The sequence below is a fragment of the Onychostoma macrolepis genome, chromosome 16, assembly GCF_012432095.1.
Source record: "Onychostoma macrolepis isolate SWU-2019 chromosome 16, ASM1243209v1, whole genome shotgun sequence".
Classification (NCBI taxonomy): domain Eukaryota; kingdom Metazoa; phylum Chordata; class Actinopteri; order Cypriniformes; family Cyprinidae; genus Onychostoma; species Onychostoma macrolepis.
Genome location: NC_081170.1, coordinates 32,047,509 through 32,069,838, shown reverse-complemented (window position 1 = coordinate 32,069,838; position 22,330 = coordinate 32,047,509). Strand labels below are relative to the sequence as shown.

Sequence of the window (22,330 nt, the reverse complement as noted above, 5' to 3'; positions counted from 1 at the left end):
CTGCGTATCAAGCGCCTGCCGCCATTGTTTTGAATGCGCTCGAACATTAACCGGAAACGTCCGAGGACCAAAGACGTCACTTCCTTAAACAGCTGAATAGCCGTTGAAATGGTCTATAGACGGTTTCAACCATAGACATAATATACGTAGACGCCTCATGACATGCTGGAAAGTAATCCAGAGTCGCCGCCATATTGGTTGGGTCTCCTCACTCTACGCTAGCACCGGAGTCAATGGAGAGCAATTTATGCCTGTATTTTGTGCAGTTTACTGTTGCAATAACCCGCGCGGATACCAGATCGCGTGGGATTACCTTTCACAAGTAAGATTGAACAATAATTTTGGTTATTTTACTATTTATAATATTATGTCGTCGTAACTAACGTTACTTACGTGTAACATTATTACAGCAGGAACTGGTACTCTCTCATTATCTCTTGCTGTTTTTTTTTCTTCTGTTCTTCAACTTTCAGAGGATGTGTTCTTACTCGGGGAGCACATTGCAGAAACCCAATTCGGAATTGAGAACCATCATTTCATGCTTGTGTCATTTGTGGTCAGTGGCGCCTGCAGGTTTACGGCTGGACGCACTGTGCGTACCATGAGCGCTCAGACTGACCTGTGATTTGTCCCGCAAACATTTCAGCAGTAGATTATAGCCGTATTTCTGTCGACCGAACCAGCCATGCCATTAATAATGTACGTATCAGTCTTTTGCATGCCAAAGTCCATTTCTGCTTATAAACAGGTCAGGTAGACTACCACAATTCATTTGTAGCCTATTTTACAAATGGGAATACAATGAAAGTCATGACAATGTTTTACATTCAAGCTACCCGTAAAATTTATAGTGAAAAGTTCTTTAAAATCATCTGGAATGCAATAAAGTAATTTTTACAGCTGTTTTTAAAGCATTTTGCTGCATGGATTAAAAAATAGGCTAATAAATAATTCACATGCAGACAAAATTAAGTTGCAGAAAATCCTTTAAATGTTAAGAAATTAAGAGCATAGCAACGTAAAAATCAGAAAAAATATAATTTTAGGCTTTTCCTTATTTTTATATTTTAGACGGTGATGAAAAATGGCTTGCCATCTCCTCATTTGACGAGCCTTTAGAGAGAAATGCATCTTTACGGATTACATAATGAAAGAGTTTTTGTTTTCGTTTTGAATTATTTCATTTTAAAGTAGTAATTTAAAGCTTTCTATAGATATATTTATCATATTTGTGACTCAATTCGTCGAGTTTCGGTTCATCATTGAAGCGCTCCTCAAGATGAGACGGCAAGCCTATCCTCTGTTTTCCTATTTATTTTAATAAAAGCACAAGGTTTTTTTTGATATTGTGAATGCACACAAATAAAAGTAGACCCTTTACAGTTCCGAATCATGTATTACTCTTACCTTTATGAGCAAACATTATGGCGTATTTTAAGTTGTTTCCACTATTATTTTAAGTTCTTTTCACGTGTGTGCGTGAGTGAGTGTGTGTGTGTGTGTGTGTGAGAGAGTGTGTGCGTGAGAGAGAGAGAGAGAGAAAAAATTCAAATGAACAATCAAACTTGTTTCTTTATTAAAATATAAAATTCATTCATTTATACATTTATCAATATGTCATAGCCTACCATGTCTTTGCTAAAGAGCATAATACAAAGTTGTTTAGCATGAAAGCACGTATTTTTCAATGTGTGACAGCGTCCTGTATCATAACTAAATCTCTGCCGTTTGTAACAAACCAAACCGTGTGAAAATCTGGTAAAAATTCGGGGAGTTATGATTATTGTAGTTGGGGATACACATTCCTCAGTAGAAATAAATGCAGGAGGGGCGCATTGGAGACCCATCCAAGATGGCGGCCGCGCTGTACGTCAGCTGTTTTTTTTTAGTTTTTTTGGACGTCAGCTCCAATAGGCAGCATCAGTCTATGAGGCGTCTACGTATATTATATCTATGGTTTCAACGGCAACAACATAAACAAACGTTACTGCGCATGCACGCTTTTGTGGCCCTAACTTAACTTCCGGTAGACATCCAAATACAATCAGTAACAACAGCTAAGTCCCTCTAGAGTAGATTATGTTTTGATAACAAGCTAAATATGTTTATATGCATATATGCATATCAGACTGACTGAGATGCAGCGATAACTACTTGGACAGACTTATTAAAAATGCAATTAAATTCATTCTCTGCCAGCAGGAGGCGCTTTAAAGCGGGAGAACTAGAGGTTTCCCCGGAAACGGCTTTTGGGCTGTAGTTACACCAAGCAGTGCTGAGCTTACAAACGCTGCTTTATCAGGCATATAACATGCAAGATGAAATGAAAATGACATCGAACATTTTCTAAAGACAGTGTTCCTTCAGAAATACAGTGATATAAAAACGCCTGCGCCTCGTTTTGATTTTTAAACGTGCGTTACGTGCTCATGTTTATTCAATGAAGCCTTTTGGAAAATCGGTCAGTTTTGTTATTGCGGTGGTCGCCACAAATAAATAAATGTATGTGAAACACATCCCACAGCACAACAACCTGAGCCCAACTTCATTAACCAGCGCAACTAACAAGTCAAGTCAAGTCAAGTCACCTTTATTTATATAGCGCTTTTACAATGCAGATTGTGTCAAAGCACTTAACAGTATCAAATTGGAGGATAGAGTGTCAGTAATGTATAATGATAAGATTAAACACTCAATTTTCAGTTAAAGGCATTTCATTATTGAATTCAGAGATGTCATTGTCTAGCTCAGTTTAGTTTAAATAGTAGCTGTGCAATCAAATCGGCGATAATCGCTAGAAATTAAGTGTCCCCAACTGAGCAAGCCAGAGGCGACAACAAGACCGACAAACAAACACAGACCTGAAGTTAACTTCGGTCCAGGCGCGTGCGCCTGATGAAATCGTCTATAGTTACCTCTTATAGTTAGCTTACGGTTGAGATGCTAACAGACTTTTTCCGAAGACACTAAACCATTTCTATAAAGTAAATATTCAACGGAAGCGTGTCATTTACGTGAAAGAAAGTGTTAGGAACGCTTGTATGTACTATTTGTGTAATTTTAGAGACTAAACTTACCTGAAATTAGTAAAAACAACAGTGAAAGACGAAGTTGCTGCTTGACAGATGAGCTGCCGCCCCGTTTCCATGGTGACTTCCTCCGCTCCAGTTCAGCGCGCGCTCGCCCATTAAAGCACATAGAAGTCACGCAGAATTTTACGTAAATAATATAATATATAATATAATATATAATAGCTTTAGAAATGGTAAACGTGGTGTAGAAACAACATTGAAAAAACATTCATTAAAAACTAAGGCAAGCCCTATTCGGACGGGACTAGTTTTCTAAACTACGTTTGAGTTTCGATTCTTATCACCTGACGTCTGCGATTTTCATGTACCAATTCGGACGGGACTAACATCTCTGTGTTTATTACAGAGGTGGGAGGGTCTGTTTTGTACATCTGGGCATTTCAGAGGTCACGCGCTCTGTATGCGTGCATTGCGTGTCATTCGGATTGATTACCATTAGTATAACAGTTTTACTACAAATACCGTGGTGAAGTATAGCAAAACCATGTTAATGTGTGGTTGCTTTAGTTTTACTTTAGTTATTTATTTGTAATAAACCCGTGTTTAATTTTCATAAAGGTGCATATGTTGCACACATCAGAAGAGGCTGTTTTTCTGGTGGCACATATAGTTTTTATTTCTGTCACACACTGTAAAGTCTGCAAATTCAACAGAGACAACAATTAGATTACTTTCTGTATCACAGTGTTGAAATAGCTGGCAGTGTGACTTCTTCTGGTCAACAAGTGAAACGCTCTCTTTCAATACTCATTACACATCTATCTATTATGAAGCATAGTCTCAGAAAATTAAAACAGTGCATTCCACCTAATAAACATGACATTAACCTTTCAGTACTACGCTTATAAAGCTCAATTGACAATTACTAACTCTGCAAGCACTATTTAACGTTATAACTATAAACTCTCTTTACTAAAGCATTGCATTGAAACAATCTCATTCAAACATTCTCATTTACAAGCCGCGATCTCCCGCGCGACATCCGCCTAAGCAGCGCGGGCGAACATATCCAGAGCAGCGGGCGAACAGGCGCACTCCCGCCGCGGGTGCGCGGACGCGGTCATTCTTATTAATTCCATAACACAAAAGCATCAAACTAACTCATCGACTTTAATTAAACACTAGTTATGATGTCACATCACTTCTCTTACCTGCAAATTCAACAGAGACAACAATTAGATTACTTTCTGTATCACAGTGTTGAAATAGCTGGCAGTGTGACTTCTTCTGGTCAACAAGTGAAACGCTGCGGCTCACCACTACCCCTAGCGTCACCCGCCAGTATTCGCAGGTTTAAGTGATATCAACATAAACATCTAATAAATGGTAACCAACAATACATAATAACCATAACATATAAATAACAAGAGTATTTTAATCTATATGACTACACATATGTAATTAAAACATGTAATTGAGTGCGTAATTTTACCTGACGTAGATATTACAATAGCCAGTCTGAATGGTTTACGTGATCTGACTCTTGATTTTATTATTGTTTTTAATTTATTTACTTATGTTTTCCTTGCCGGGAGGCAAATATATCAAACATGAGCGCGGTAAGAGCGTCTACTGTAATTCACATTGGCCAAAACACACAAGGAAACGCGTTGTGAAAAAAAATCTCACCTGCAATCACAGACATCGCATTCGGACGGGATTAGTTTTCTCAGAGGATCACTGAGTTTGCTGAAAAACAGTAGGTAATTTGCTCTGGAATTATTACAGAGGTTGTGTGAGAAAAACACAGACATGGCAGATTCGGACGGGATTAAAATCACCAAGTACGTCTGTGAAATACACATTTCTCTAACGACCCCCTGTAAAACTAGTCCCGTCCGAATAGGGCTTTAGGAATATATTTTTTCGTACACATGTATCATGAGGAACAATTTTTTAACTTTGTTTTATGCATTTTTAAAATATATTTTCAAAATATATTTCAACATATTTAACAGTGCTGTATGGGTGTAATTGATGTGAATTTATTAATAGGGCTATATAAAGGCATATTAAAAGCAATTGTCCATATTCTGACTTGGTGAAAAGAAACACATTTTATCTTCTAGGAACGTTCAATCTTGTGTCTGAAGTTTAATCACACTTTTTAAATAGCATTATGATAAAGAACGTACAAAAATTATGGTAATGAAATTACGTGCATACAACGTTGCAGTTACATTGCCAGTAAGTCATGAAGTTACCAATATATTACGATTAGAGTACCTATCTGGGACGTTCTTGGTTATCCTGTTACGTTAGGAGGACGTACTGCCAACGTTGCGAGTTGGTAATGAGATGGTAATGGTATTACGTGCATACGACGTCGTGGTTAAGTTGCCTATTGGTAAGTCATGAAATTACCAAAAATTACCAATAGGTTACGTAACAGTTACGCTAGCTGGGATATTCCCTATGAACTGTATATGTGAATATTATGTTGACCAATTGTTTAAATCAAATTTATACTCTAAAAGTAGAGTAATCATAGCAGGTTTCATTCATTAGTCTGTCCGTTTATACGTCTGTGTTTAGCTTCAAATGGCGTTTTTGACGACAGTATTCTATAAAAAATTATTTGCATTCCGATTCTGACATCCAAAGGCACAACAGTACATTTTATCTCTTATTCTGTGGATCTTTCCCGTTTCACTCCGCTTGTTACCGTGTGTTTCTGCAACCACAATGCGCGCGCAGCTGCGAGTGACGTAACTGTGACGTCTACATGAAATTGGTCTACAGGTGGCAATAATGCTCTTAAGGAGTTATTCGCTATCAAACAAGAAGAAGGTGAAGAAGGCGAAGAAGCATACGAGGACGGAAAATACATAGATGAAGTGTTTTATGTTATTCACACAGTAATAATTTAATAACATTACATTGTTTTAGAACGATATTTCTGTGCTGTGTGTGCGGCTCGCGGTGCGGAGCTGACCAGGAGGTTGATTTTTAACAGGAAAACACTTAAAGTAAGTGTTTTATCTCATTTATAATATGTATTTTAATAGCATATTGATTTATAGTGATATTTATATGCTGTGCGCATTTAAACGCCGAAACTTTTCTCTCACAGGACATTTCCTTTGACTCATGGTGCAGACAGAGGGAACACTGAAAGTAAGTGTTTAAGTTAGTCTCATTAACATATGTATTACGTTATATTGTTTTATAATGATATTTTTGTGCTGTGCAGTCCTAAACTTTCCTCGTAGACATAATTTTCTTTGACTTGTGACACTGAGAAGACGAAGATGTTGCTTTTTGGAAAACACCAAAAGTAAGTGATTTACCTCATTCACAATATTTATAACATCATATTGTTTTACAATGACATTTATGTGATGTGCGCTCCTAAACTTTTCTCAGAGAGACATTTGCTTTGATTCACTATGCGGAGCAGGCACAGAGTTTACAGTTATCAACAAGACACCTACAGTAAGTGTTATAACGTAAGTGATTTTATCACCTCACAAGATATGACACATGACTTACATAAGCTACTTTTAACAAGTTTGTGTGGGTACTTTTTTTTTTTTTTTTTAAATGTGTTTTGTTTTGTGTTCATCAAAAGTGAGTTATATGGGTTTGGAATTACATTTTTGAGTAAATTATTCCTCTAATGTTGTTACAGATGGTTCATGCTGGAATAACTGAAAAATCAAAAAGAAATGTGTTTGAGTATAAAATCATCAGTGCATTGTCAAGTTGGATGAAAAGAGCTCTTGTTAACATTTTTAGGACACATAACAGACATGGGTAAGCCACATTTCCATATTTAAGATTATTGATTGTCATGCATAACTTTTTGATCATTAATATTTGTTATTTGCTGCCCTCGAATAAATATTTTCTAAAGACTTTTTTTTTTTTACATTCTATTGACAGCCCCCATGTTTAACAATTTAACTACCCCAATAGGTTGATGCTGGAGAAAATTAACAAAGCATCAGGGAATATCTGCATGTAATGAAGGAGGAAACAGAGAAGCTTAGACCAAACGCAGAGCTCTTCAAAGAAAGGATGGTGCTGATAAAATGCTATCAGACAAATTTTGTGTCCAAATATAACACAGAGGAGAGAGAGAGAGATTTTGAGTTTCATTCTGGCCAAAATGCTCAGTACAGCAGTGTTAATTGCCTCCTTATTTAATTGTATGAGTTATGACTATATTTTAATACATGTCTTTCCTCCTTTGCCTTCCTCTTAACATAAGCTCATTTTGGATTTGGAATGTGGACCAACAAATTCTCACACAGCTCTCTGTAATGACACCTTGAGTCCCCTGAAGGAGAAGTTCAGGTGCATGATTGATGACTGTGAAGATGGCCAACTGAAAAAAGGTAATTAAATCATTACTGCTTAGATTTTCATTGTACCACTGACTGACACCCTACCATGCTGCCTGAGATCATACCTGTCTTCTTTCCTGCATTTATCTGTATAACACAGTAATGGATGTTAAAAAATAAAAAAATAAATAAATTATCTTTAAATTTTAAATTTATTATGGACCCTTTTCACAAGACTGTGATGACGCGTTTCAACGGTCATCATCATTATAAATCCTTGAAAGTTTTTTATATTTTGATTTTTTTTTTTTTTTTTTTTTAAATCTATGTACATTTATAACACTATACTTTGTATTATATCACCGTTTCATCAAGTAAAAAAAAAACTAGTTAACGCTAATGCAAGGGTGTTTCTAATGCAGCGTCATTGTGAGCGGCGGTAAATTTGACATCGTTCTCTCTTCTAACTGCTGTTATCAGTCTTTTTTTCCTTTGATTGAAAGTCGTGAAAACACTATCGTTGAGTTTTTCTTTTGCTATTTGAGCAAACGGGAATGCAAAAATATGTGTGGTACCCTCTCATTCACTGCTGTCGGATTTTACCCAGCTATGACGACTTCCGCTGCTGAGAAACCCGGAAATGTGAGAGAGGTCCATTATCTAAAATTTTGTTCATTTTCAATTCATAGCCAAAAGTATTTGAGCAGTTGTATGACAGTAGTTAAAATTAATTTAACTCATAAGTTTTGCCTTGCAAATAAATATGAGAAGATGGTTAATGCTATTATCCCCTCTCCCCCAGGGCCACTCTCAGACCAGCCCATCCCAACACCTAAGATGAAGCTTAAAGGCTGTAGGGAGGGTCATCTCGTGCAGTATGACCACATTGTGCTCATGTTGGATGGACAGTTAATCACAGAGGAGAGCGAGGACATCTCGACGGCACTGGGACTCCTCCTGTAGCAGCGGTTCTCAATTCCAGTCCTGCCGACCTGCCCCCACATGTTGTACATGTCTCACTTATTTAACACACCTGATTCAGATCATGAGTGAACTGTGCTCTGACTGACATGCAGTGTCCCTACATGGAACATTCATTCACAGATTTACACTACTTCCTGTCACTGTAAGTCAATATTCTCTATTTCTGGGCCTCTTCCAAGTCTAGTTGTAGTTTATATTGTTTTTTTTTTAATCCTGAAGGACTTACAAAAATGTTAGTACACTGTTGACAGTGAAAAAGTGAAAGATACTGCAGTACTTCAGAGTGTACAACTTAGTTTGCAAGTGGTTGTGTATTATTCATTTTCAGTAATTTCACTCACTCATATTAATGTTAAAAATACTTGATTTTCCAAATAAAGTAAAGAACAAATGTAGGCCTAAGGCGAAACAGTTACCCAATTATAGGGCTACAGTATATGTAAACCAGGACTCTCTTCTTCAAAAATGTACATATTTCAAGCTTGTTGCATTATTTTGTATGTATATAAAACAACAACTCCCCGTATATTGTGATGTTGTATATGTACATGTATATTCCCTGGCTTGTCAGCACTCATTTTATTTGCTGCTGAAATAAATAAATTAAAAGGTTTTGAAAGTGGGATGTGTTTTGTTTCTCAGTAAGCATTTAGTACAGGAATTTGAATATTTAAAGCTGCAATTTGGTAAGAAATGATTAGTTATCATTCATCTTAAGTAAACGTGTCATTTTGAAGCATATTGGCTCATCTATGGCACCTCTAATGGTTTTGTTTTACACATTTTGACAAATGTGCTATTAAGCTTCTTATCTTTAAGAATATGTGCCATATAGTACCAAAAGAGGTTCCCCTATGATAAGCCAAAAAAACACTGTAATAAAGTGCTATATGGCACCTCTTATGGTTCTACATAGCACCATTTGACAAAGGTGCTATATAGCACCTTTAAAGGGGTGGTTTACAGTTTTTTTTTTCTAAGCTTGATTGTGTTTATGGGGTGCAGTCTAACATGTGTTCATGCTTCGTTTCTTTAAAAACGCATTATTTTTCATATAATTTACCTTTATTCCACACCGCTCTTTCCCTTCTCTGACAAACACCTTGATTATTTCCTGTTTTTATGAAGCCCCTCCCTCAGAAATACGTGATGGGCTCTGATTGGTTAGCTGGCTCAGTGTGTTGTGATTCACTAAACAGTCTCTGTATTTATGTATCTGTCTGTCTACATACCTATCTCTACAAATCTGCTTATGTCCATCTATCTGTCTGCCCATGTGTCACGAATCTGGTCTACGAACCTCCGTTAACCCTCCACCAGAGGTCACTCGCTCACCACATGGACTCTTACACTGCACAGATCGTTACACTTACACTGAACTTCAGTTCCCACAATCCATTGTACTCATTACACTCAGCTGCAGACAATCACATGCTTACACCCGAGTCTGATCACACAGCTGATTCCCATTTCAGCCCTTACATAAACCATGGACTCGCTCTTGCCCTCTGCCGAGTGTTGTATGCATTTATCACTGTTCTAGTTTTAGCTACTCTACAGAGCCCTGTTAGTTTTCCTAGTCTTGCCTTGCCTGTTTTGGATTGTGTTTTCCCCTGCCTGGACTTTTGCTTACGTTTTGGATTACCTCTCTTGTCAAGCCCCTTTGGATACTGTTCGCTGTTGTCTGACCTATGCCCGTTTTAGATGACTCTTTGCATTGCCTGTGATATACCTGTCTGCCATTGTTCGACCCTGCCTGTTAAGACCACGTCTCTTATCAATAAAAGCCCCATAACACCATGTTTCTGTACATCCATCCATCCATCTATCCGTCTGTCTGTGTATATACATAGCTATCTATCTCTCGACATACTTTCCTATCTATCTCTCTGTGTATCTATCTGTCTGTGTACATACCTATCTGTCTGCCTGTCTTAGCGTGATGCATTAGTGTATTATTAATTTGATACCTTACAGTATTATTTATGCTTTAGGTGTTGCACTCTCAACGCCTTAACGAACCTCCGCTCAAGCCATGGGTGATCCTCAGCTCTAGTGGCCAAGTGGAGTGTGCACACTGCACATGCATGACTGGCATAGCAGAGTCTTGCACACACGTCGGGGCTGTCCTGTTTAAAATAGAAGCAGCAGTCCGGATACGGGGGACCAAGACTGTCACTGATGTTCCAGCCTACTGGATGATGCCCGCTAATGTCGAGAAGGTCCAAGCAGAGGTGGGCTACAAGATTGACTTCACCTCTGGTGCAGTTAAGAGGGTTGCACTTGACAAGTGCATTAGTAGGGAGAGAGGGATGACAGGGATACGTACTCGTTCTGTCTCTGTGAGTTCTTGTTCACATGAGCCCACACTTTCAGATGTGTCACCCCTGCTTCAGATTATGCATACTCAAACCAGGGCCAGGGTTTGTCTTTCTGGGATGGAGGAGTACCACCATCATTATATCGATCCTGTTAAGGCACATGTAGTGCCAAAGTCCCTACAGCACCTTCGTGACCCAGGAAAGGATGAATGCAACCTACCTGACCTGCTCCAGCACTGCAACACCCTTACATACCTGGTAGCAATAACAGAGACACAGGCAGCTGCAGTGGAAGCTCGGACAAGACTGCAGCATCGATCACCTGTCTGGTACACATCAAAAGCAGGAAGAATAATAGCTTCCAATATGCATGTCGTTCTGTCTGCTAGTGTTGACAAACCAGCTCCATCAACTGTGGCAAAAGTGTGCTATCCCAAAAAAACAGCAACCTCATCTGCCATCGGATGGGGGATAGACAATGAAGAAACAGCAAGGCAGGCTTATGTCTCACTGAAAGCACCCCAGCACATGAACCTAAAAGTGGAGCAATGTGGATTTATCATAAATCCATTATTTCCTGAGGTTGGGGCATCACCTGATGGCCTCATTCACTGCACATGTTGTGGGAAAGGCTGTCTGGAAATCAAATGCACATTTAAGCACCGCAACAGCTCCATCCTGCAGGCTTGTGCAGATGAAAGCACTTTCTGTCTCCAGGTAACTAATGGGACGTTACACTTAAAAGACACACACAAGCACTACAGTCAAGTACAAACACAGATCTTCGTTACCGGATCAAACTTTTGTGATTTTTGTTGTGTGGACAGCGAAAGACTGTGCTATGGTTCGGGTCTTTCCGGATACACAATACTGGAGAACAGTTCTAAAGAAGGCACAGGACTTCTTCCACAAGGTTTCACTACCTGAGCTTGTATCTTGTTGCTACACTCGACAAGCCTCCACAAAGACACCTAATTCATCAGAGTTGCAGCCATCTCACACAAAAAGAGCAGGAACACAGGCACATGACAACAGAAAAATACTCTGGTGCATTTGTAGAGGCGCTGAAAACCTGGATGACATGGTGGCTTGTGACAATGACAGCTGTGCCATTCAGTGGTTCCACCTCAGTTGTGTGGGACTGAAGCAGGCACCATCAGAAAGTGAGCCATGGCTTTGTACCTCCTGTACAGCTTGACACATTGGAGCCCAAGTGTGTTTTTGTACTTCAGTTAATTAATTCAGTACTTGTTTTTTTACTTATTGCATTGTTGACCATGTTCTTGATATTTGAAGTTTACACTGCTGTTACACCCTACACCTGTTGTTTCTATCCATCTATTGTTATATAGTTCTATCTATCTATCTATCTATCTATCTATCTATCAGGCAGTTGGACTTGAAGTTTACAGCACTGCAACATCTTACACCTGTTGTATTTGCACTACAGTACTTGTAGAACTGAACTTTTCAATTTTATATATTCCTGTTACTGTGAACTGTACACATTTACCTCAATGTGTTATACACAAATAAAGGGATACAGAAATGTTCGTGTTTTTTTTTTACTGCAACATGGTATGCAAAACAGATAATGCATGTTTAACTGAAGGCTGTAAAACATTCAAAAGTATAAATCATACGTAAAATAATTTAACATGTTTGTGTATATGTAAAAGTACATGTGTATATTTTATACGTTATATCTTTATCTACTATATATATATATATATATAAATAATGTACATTAGTAGTCATCCATTTGAAGTGGACCAAAAAAGTTAAAGGTACCATGACATGCTGCTTTTTGTATGCTTTTATATAGGCCTCAGTGGTCCCTAGTACTGTATCTGAAGTCTCTTTCCCGAAATTCAACCTTGGTGCAGAATTTCAGCCACTACGAGCCAGTCCCACAATGAGCTTTCCTTAGGACATGCCATTCTGTATCTGTAGCTTTAAATGCTAATGAGGAGGAGAGAGGTGGGGCAAGGTGGAGGGTGGGTGTGTGGCCTTAACTAGCTTGCGCTACCATGCGCTAATGTTGACAGTGGATGTATCGCAGTGGCTCATAGACATGCAAGCTTTTCAGTTTGACCCAGAATCTGATTCGGATGGAGAAGCACCTGATCAAGAAGTTGCAACTCAGCGGCTACAGCAGGACGTCTCCGAATGGTTAGTTTAAAGTATGCTGTTACAATTATTATCATGTAGCTAATGCTAGCCATAGGCTCGGATGAAGGAACTAAAAAAATACTTCGGCGTTCATTTGTACATCCAAAAACTGAGCAACTGCCATGCTTCGCTCGTTTGCAAGCCATGATGTCTCTCAAGGCAAAAAAAAATATATTGTGCTCGCCTCGCACGGTAGTAGCTCATTTTCTCACGGGCGGGCAAAGCAGAGAAAGGGGAGGTAACCATTCCCCGTATGATGACATAAAGGGAAGATTCCAGATTGGGCCATCTGAGCTTTCATTTTCTCAAAGGCGAAGCAGGATACACAGGGCTCGGTTTACACATAACGCCATTTCTAGCCACTGGGGGACCATAGTCAGGCTAGGGGAACTCATATTAATGTTAAAAAACCTCATAAAGTGAAATTTTCATGCCATGGGACCTTTAATCAAAGTTGTCCTAAGACAAGAACGCATTCTGATTTTAGGTTTTGACAACTTTGATTGAAAGGTTTTGTTCCACTTCAAATGTTGACTAGTGTATATATATACTGTGCGTATACTTATCAAACTCCATTTGACAGTCGGCGGACATGTCGGTCGTGAGTGCGATTGTAGCAATTAACAACATAACAAGAGTTCACCACTGTAAATTAATTTTGCAGAATAAAGTAAACTAAAACTTCACGATCACAATCCAACACAGTGTCTACCGCAACTCCGTGACCTAAACTCCCAACATGCGTTGCGTTTCTGACATCACGTTCCCAGACTCTATTGTAAACAAAGGCGTCGTCTATATTGTTTATCAATTTGAGCCCGATTGAGACGCAGATGATATTAGTGAAGAGGATCGTGCAGAACCTGTGCAAGCACGGCTCTTAATGGTATGTTTGTTTGTTTGTTGTCTCATACTTTTAGATACGCTGTTATTATGCTACTGCTTATGTTAGCTTTTAATATACGGTTTTATTCTGATTAAAGATTTAATACAGTACGGCAACCGCACACGCGTCCATGTATAACGCTTCTCATTGCTATGTGAAAATGTATAATTGGAACAGTTTGTTGGAGCTGATCTGACGATCTGAATGAGAGAGAGAGAGAGATGCAGAGCAGAGCGACGCGAGGAACAGTATTAAGAACGGCTGTTTTAGAACATTAATTTTGAAATTTGAGAATCCATTAGAATCGTTAGAAGACAGAATTTATGTATGAATAGATTTTTACGTGCACCCCTAGTTTTCTCTTCCTCTTCTCTAAAGCAGCACAGCATGGCCTCGCCCCCTTCCTTACATGCTCCCGGTTTATCTGGGTTCGTGACGTAACAGACCCGGGAAGTAGTCTGTTGTAGTCCCTTACCAGCCGTTTTTGTAGGCATTAAACTTCCAGAATTTTAAAAGATGCAACTTTGCAGATATTGTTTATGCTGAAACAGCAACATTACACACTAAGGTTAAAAAAAATAAATTGCAATCAACCACCCCTTTAAAGATCGGTGCTAAATAGCACTAAAAGTGGTTCCCCTATGATTACGAGCCAACGAACCACTTTTAGAGCTTGCTTTCTCATCTTTTTTAGAGTGTAAGAGTAAATTGAAGAAAATAAATAATAAAATAAAAATTCTAAGCACTAAGTGTACATAGTTTTAGACACTATTTCCAATAAGAGTAAAATGCAAAAATATAGTATTTTATTTATTTGCACTGTGCTTAGAGTAAATAGCATAAAAAATAATAATAATAATTAAAAAAAAAAAAACACCTCTCTGAGCTGATACACATTGTGAAATATCAAAGCATGACTTGGTCTCTTCAAAAGCTAAATCCACTGTCCTTACTCTCCACACCACTGTCTCAGTTATTTAACTTGGTTTCTAAGCTATTTGAACTTAATGCAAATAGACACTCTATTTATTTTTATTAACATTTGAGGGGTCAAACAAAAATGTGTTCTCTTTTTGATTGTAACCAGTTTTCATCCACAGTGCTGGTGAAAGTGTCCATCAGTGACATGAAATTGGATAGTACAAAAGCATGGCTGAAGTAACATTTTTTTTTCTCAGTCAAGTGTGAATCATTTGACCTGACATACAGTGTATTCTTCTAAGACCCAGTGTACTTTTTTAACAGCCGGATATCCATTTTTCTTTCAACACACCACAGAAGAGAATACAACACAAATGATAGATATTTTTTACAACATCTAATGCTCACATAATTCATATTCACACACTTTAGATCTTTCATTCAGCTAGCTTAGCAGAACTCATACAATAACATCCCCCACAGCTCATGCATATCTGGAACGTAAGAATAAGGACGCTCCCCATCACTGTAATTCTGCTTGTCATTTGTATTATTGTCATCATTATAGTTCTCCTTTATTCAAGCCTGATTTGAAATTCCAATGCTTTTTTTGTCACTGTTTTCCACTCTTTATCTAAACATGCAGCCATTTCCTCAAGGGGTTGGTATTTATAGACCAAGAAATGTACATGGCTTATTTACTGTCATCATATCATCCTAGCTGTCAAGTAGCATCTTTTGCAGACTAAACCTTTCCCATATCTGTGTACTCATAATTGATTCTGTGTTATATCGCCACCAAAATACCGTGGAGATAACCGTGCTGCCGTGTACACTGCTCAAAGGCCCCTGAGAGATCGGAAACACTGTCACATCTTATCGCAACTTTTTGAACAGCGAGGTGAGGGGAGGGAACAGAGTAAAAACAGTGTGCTCCGCTGAAACTAGAAATAGCATTGCGTTACCATGGCAAACATTCAAATGAAGCACTCCATAATCAATGAATGTAAAATGAGGTTTTGTAATGAAATGGATGGAAGCCGTGATATGAGCGAGTGTAATTTTTTGACTTTGCACTCAAAAACCGAAAGTATATGTGCAACAAACATATGGTATGAGTGAAGAAGTTTTGGAATAAAACCTTGAAAAACCTTAATTTAAATATTTTTACTGCACTGAATAAAACCCAACACATCAATTTGACATTTCAATGTAATTTCAATTCTGTTCATTTAGATTTAGCCATTGTGAATGTTTGCATATGACCTTTTTTAGTTTTTGTCAAAAGTATGTTTCATCGTGCAATGTTTATGTACAGTATGTTGGTTTCAAATACCTATTCAAATTGTTATTATTATTATTGTTTTTGTTGTTGTTAATCCCTTCAAAATAAAAGTCCAATATCATCATAAACCAGACTATTATTATTATTATTTTTTTAATCATTATTATTTTTTTATGATTATCAATTGTGTAGCATATAAATAAGTGTTTATAAGAAAAAAATATTTAATTTTTTTTAAGTTCCCAACTACAGCCAGCATCTTGATCATTTTCTCAAAATTTAATGGCCCCCAGAATATGTTGTTGTACGAATATCTGAAGATGTAATATGTTGCTAGATAGATAGATAGATAGATATATTTATTGATTTGATTTATATGCTGTTTAATGGGCAATTTAAAACAATCTTTCTGTTATTCAGGTAAAATAATTTAGATTTATGCATTGACAGAGTATGGCACATGACTATCCAAAAATGGAAGCCTTTCCATGCCCCAGTTCTGCCCCTGTGGGTAAGAAATTAAAAGCAGCTGGAGATGGTCTCTCCTCAGCAGTCACCTACATGACCATGGAGCATCAAATTAGCTTTAAAGTAGGCTGTTTTGCCTCAGTAAATAAGATTAATATAGTTAAGATGAACACCAATGTTAAGTAAGACAGGTTTTAACAGGTATAGATGCTCAGCATGAAATGACATCCAGGACATTTGTTCAGTGATGCTCAACTTGTTCTCACTCCCAAGGTGTCGGAAACTGAAGCCTGGTCAAACGTCACTGTTAAATACCTCTAGGCGTTATAGCACTAGAAAATCGTTGCCGTCAATACGCAAGGCGAAGGGCATGGGAATTAAAATCACAAACACGTTCAAAAATTACAGCTTGAAGAATCTTCACGTCTACTTTGATTGTGAAATGCCATTGGCACCCATGCGTCTTGTGATCGATTGCATTCAGATGTATCTTTTGAATAAGATGTGACTGCGTAAATGGATCAGGATCCTTTTTAGTGATTAAAATCTAAGTTTTTTTCTGTTCTTCATATAAAGATATTGTATGGCTTCAGAGGACTTGGATTGCAACATGAGTTTGTCAAACCTTTATCCTTTTATAGTCTTTTTTTTTTAAAGTCTGTCAAATAAATTACGTCAGGCAAAGAATTAAATGCATTAAATCTGACACATAAGGCAAGTGATTGAAAACAATGGAGTGCTTAGTTTGTCAATACAGAGATGCCTAGGGGTACCTTTAGCATCTTAATAATGATGCACAGAACGGGTTGTACTACTTTATCAAGGCCTGTACCGGTAGATAAATATTAAATAGTGGGTGTAGTGGTACACATAAAATGACGGTTTATGGTGCTGTTGTAATTTGGGAAGAGATTTTTTAATGCAACATATTTCAGCCTGTACCGAATATATATTTAAACTGTCCTGAAAATATTATACCTCAAGTAAATAATGAACTAAAATAAAAGTACATTTGGCCAGACCTACCTTCCTTCAACCTATCAGTGAAATGTCAGACTTCTGTCTGACGATGTATGCAGTGCTTTTCTTTTAGTGTACATTTACATTACAGCAATTGTACTCAAACGGAAATGTTTTTTTTTTTTTCTTTGCATTCTTGAAAAGTTTCACACACAGATAACAACATGGCGCATAATGTCAGTGCTTTTGGAAATTCACATTTTTGTAGTTTACACAGAGATGATAATGGTATAATTAAAAGAAAAAGAAAAAACGCTGTAGTTGCATAAATTAACAGCCAAAATGCATAACATGTTTTATGTTTTGGTAACCCTTTAGTGTCACGTGTTGTTGGCACCAGGCACACGAGGAACTTCGGAAAACAAAATGACTTTAATAACTATTCATACAACTACAGACATCTACACAACTTTTGACAACTACATTGACATTCCCATGACTCTACAATGACGATTCATACAACTACTGACATCTACAAGACCGAACACTGAGACAAAGAAACACAGGGCTTAAGAACACTGGAGAGACTAGATAATTAATAACACAGGGCTGGGGACTAATTAACTAATGAACATGACAAATGAGGACAGGAACAGGAACTCCAAATAAGGCCACGAGAGGAGGGTAAACAAGACGTAGAGACACAGTCTGACATTTAGATTACAACCCGCAAAGAACTACGTAAGTATACTGAATTTACTGTGTACATTTCTGTAATATAATGTACCTATAAAGAACGTACATGTAGGTATAAGGGAACAATGTAGTATGTTTGGGTAATAAGGGATAACAACCAGATATGCAACCTGCAAAGAACAGCGCAAGTAAACTGAACTCACGGTGTATGTTTCGGTAATTATAGTGTTCCTATGTGTAGGTATAAGGGAGCAATGTGTTAAGTTTGGGTAATAAGGGGGTAGCAACCAGATATACAAATGATTTATAATGGAATTATTTTAAAACATAACAGGTAACAGCAACCTATTCGGTAACGCTTTATATTACAGCCTGCAATTTACAGCGTAAGTAAACAGAATTTACAGTGTAACTTTTCTTTGTAATTATAGTGTACCTATGTGACCGGTGTAATCTGCGTTGTGTTTTTTTTTCCAGAGTAGTAACCAGACGGACATCAGTTTGACGATTCAACTCTTCATTTACTGAATAAAACATGAAACAGTCTTTACAGTGTGTTTTTCGCCCTTCTTATCTTTTCTGTTAAATGAATGTAAAGTTCAACGCAATTAGCACGTGCTTCAAGTGCATCGATGAAGTATAAAACTGATCAAACTTAGTGAAAATACAGAAATAATCAAATATACATGTAAATTAATATCACATATATGATTTAAACAGAGTATAAAAGTATGAAAGTGATTTTTAAAGCAAAGATGAAATTAGATTAATCAGAGCTCATTAGAAACCCACCTCTCCCATGCACAGACCGTGCAGCAAGGGAAGAGGAGGTGCAAAGACAGGAAATTAAGACTAATGCTACTGTCAGAAGTTTAAAGGGGAAGGTACACACACAGACAAGCACATCAGGTATACATCGTGAACATTTTTGTGCAATTCTACATATGAAATGAACCTCACCCCCCTAGAATTACACAAAATTTTGAGAACATAGGAAAAACTGTGAAATCAGTGAGGACAGTCAGCATTAAAAGCTACCCAATGAAAGAATACAAATGTTTTGAAATTGGCCAAATTTCACCACATTCTTTAGACTTAATCAAGGTGCCCATTACACCTCGTACACTTAGACCACATACTCAATTAAGGCAAGTTTCACTTGGAAAAAGAAAAGAAAACAAAAAGCAAGTTCCAAAAACTGCATGTGCTTAAGAGTCAAAGTTTAAATTTAAACATGAATTACTGTTGACCCAGAATCCAAACCTAACAGGGTTTCAAGTTGAACCATAGATTCAATAAGTCTACACACTGGTTTGATAACTCTCCCAAACCTGGTAGAGTAACGATCGACTGCATTTAAATCAGCTACAGGATCTTGCACAACAGGTACACTGTCATAGACAGGATTTTGGGGAGAAAGGTCAGCACCAGTACCAGCACCAGCCACAGCCACAGCCACAGCCACAGTATTGTCATCAGCCACTGGCACAGTAAGATGTGGATTTGGCTCCTGTTGGCAGGGCAACTGAGAATGCACCCATGAAGCGGTGCGGTCATCATTGCATGTAGCTACATTGGAGATGTTGGACATAGAGTCTGCTTGCGAGAGTTCCTCAGCCTCATTCCGCTCATCATCTGCAGGCTCAATCTCAGCAATGTGGGATCAAGCATCACTGTGAGTCTGGGCAGTTAGACCACCAGAGTGTGTCGGATCAGACTGCGAAGGGAGGTAGGTGTTTCAGCATCCTCTTGACCAGAACTATCCGAGTCTGTATCAGGCAAAGGGAGAAAGTTCACTTGCAAAAGAAGATTGCGATGTACTGTTCGCTCATTACCAGCAATGTCACAGATCCTATACACGTGTATGGAAGGCTTTGAGGCAACGACAGTGTATACAACAGGCTCCCATCTGTCAGCAAGTTTCCGTTTCCCTCTACAACCCTTGTTAGCCACCAGCACCTAGTCACCAATGGCTAGAGGAAGGCCTTTAACTCTTTTGTTTTACTGATTGGACTGGTGTTTTTGTTCTTGAACAGAATTCTTCTGTGCCACTGTCATAGCAGACTGGACAACGTGATCTCACAGAATTCCGTGTAATGTTCACGGACTTTATTAACCTCCGAATCTGTGGTGTCATCACGGAATCGCCGAAAATTCCGTGATGGGCTCACAGAAAAAAATCCGTGATGGGCTCACAGAAGTGATACCAATGTAAGTCAGTGACAGGCATCAGCCGTGCTCCACGCACGGAAACCCTTAGCATCAATATGCCGACGCGATACTGGGACATTTATCGTCATTATTGTTCAGAACTGGGTAGGTTTAGGGTAGGGGTGGGGTCAGGTACTCCAGTGAAAGTATAACTGCATCGGAGTCACTCTTTTTACGTTGAACCAGTGAATCCGTGCATGGACCACGGCTGATGCCTTCTGTGAGCCCATCACGGAATTTTCGGCGATTCCGTGATGCCACCACAGATTCGGGGTTAATTAAGTCCGTGAACATTACACGTGTAATATTATTTTAAGGTTTTATCCTTTATTTATCAATTTTAGCTTCAGAGAACCAAATCGTAGAAATTCGGTTTTGATCTGATTAATTGATATTAATCAATATTGTATAATTTATACCCTATTAACAACTCGTCCCGTGAGTATTAATATAGTATAAATCAGCAATGCTTCTTATTGTTGATAAGAATACAGAATTGATTGGGAAATTTGCCTGAGCAACAAGTAACACGATCTATGGCAAATAATTTAACGATTTGAAAATCAAGGCACCAGACTATTCATTAAAAATGAATCGAGCGTTTATTTACTATTCTAAGGCACACTACAAATAACCAAAACACATACACACACACATACACATATTATGGCAAGATCAAAGCAGTTTGAAGGAAGGTAACTATTCTCTTCTCTTGAGAATTAAGGACGACCTTATGGGGACGTCACAAACGGAAGACTCAGTTATTGTTATCTTTTAACGATTCATTCAATTCAACCAGCTTCAGTGAATAAGAGATTTGTCTGTTTTACTTGCTGTGAGTTTGAAGTTGAATTGAAGGCTGTACTTCTTGAAGGGTTGCTGGAGGGAAACCCAGGACTTTTCCTGCTGACGTGTTGTTGTCGCGTGACGTCACTCGGGATTCCTCCTTTGGATTTGATGGCTTCCTGGTAGCGCGCGAATAGCGAGTTTGAAGTTCTTTTACGCAGCCGCTTGCAAGTTTTCTTTGGTCAGACGTGGCCAGGTGTCGAAGTCTTTTGATGATCAGCCAGATGTTTCACAGCACGATCGAGGGGCAACGCCCAGACTTTCAGCCACGTTTCTTGCAGTTGCACCAGTTGTTTCACCCCGTTCTTTGTTCTGAGCTTCTTTTCAAAGTTGGGGTGTCTGTTTTATCGGACAGAATTAAGTCCATCCTAGTCACTGTCTGACCCAATCACATTGTCTTTGTAGGGCGGAGCCTTGCCCAACACGACTCAATTTTCGTGCATACATTATCTGCTCATAAATATGTCACCTGAGCCACAATATCCTAGCAGATTTCTACAAAGTGTTATAATCATACCTTATGATGCTAAAAGTCAACATTCATCCTTTTCATAGTAAGTGAATAAAAATAAGGCTTAAATCAATATCAAACATGAGATACTTCTATTGATTACCTATAATTTTACCTACTAAATGGGTTAAGTCATAGATTAAAAATATCCTAAGTTCTGATAACTACAGTCAGATATATGAAACATAAAATACCACATTCGTATATGTATTGTCTCTTGGATATATTGCTTTTAATAGCAGCAGTCTTTTCCGTCTCTGTGTGACTAGAGTTTCTTTGTTGTCCGAGCACAAGAGGCGGCATCGTCTTGGAATGCAACTTGGAAAAGGGGGTTTGCTCTGGGGTCACTAGGATGTCTGTGCTGTAGGTTTGTTCAAGTCTGGTTAACATATATCTGTCTTTCCTTGTTGATACCATCATTGAATTATGGTCAAAAAGCAGTCGGGATTTAGGGAGGGCCTGAGCTGGAACATATCCAGATCCCACGTGCTTTGTACTGTCTGTTTATTTGACTTTATTTATGGTAAACTGGTCAAGACCAACATTGAAAATCCTGTGCTTCAAAGAATGGCCAGATGTTCTCCTCCCAGCTTCATGAGATGATAAGGAGAACAGACAGGAAACTTAGTCAGATACCTGGGCGTTGGGTTGGTCATTTGTAACTTTTACGAGCTGATGAAGTTAGATT

General features: G+C 38.2%; 1 long non-coding RNA gene across 4 annotated transcripts; it reads left to right on the top strand.

The window, feature by feature from the left end:
• The first annotated feature begins 5,570 nt into the window (after positions 1–5,570).
• Positions 5,571–9,155, top strand: LOC131521953 (uncharacterized). 4 transcript variants are annotated; one of them, XR_009266408.1, is made up of 7 exons: positions 5,574–6,061; positions 6,166–6,209; positions 6,286–6,369; positions 6,459–6,541; positions 6,724–6,848; positions 6,978–7,432; positions 8,184–9,151. It is a non-coding gene; the product is annotated as an uncharacterized LOC131521953 (long non-coding RNA). The 4 variants fall into 4 exon arrangements; XR_009266407.1 differs by having other exon boundaries at positions 5,577–6,061; positions 7,011–7,432; positions 8,184–9,149; XR_009266409.1 differs by having other exon boundaries at positions 5,571–6,061; positions 6,459–6,527; positions 6,724–7,432; positions 8,184–9,155.
• The last annotated feature ends 13,175 nt before the right edge of the window (positions 9,156–22,330 follow it).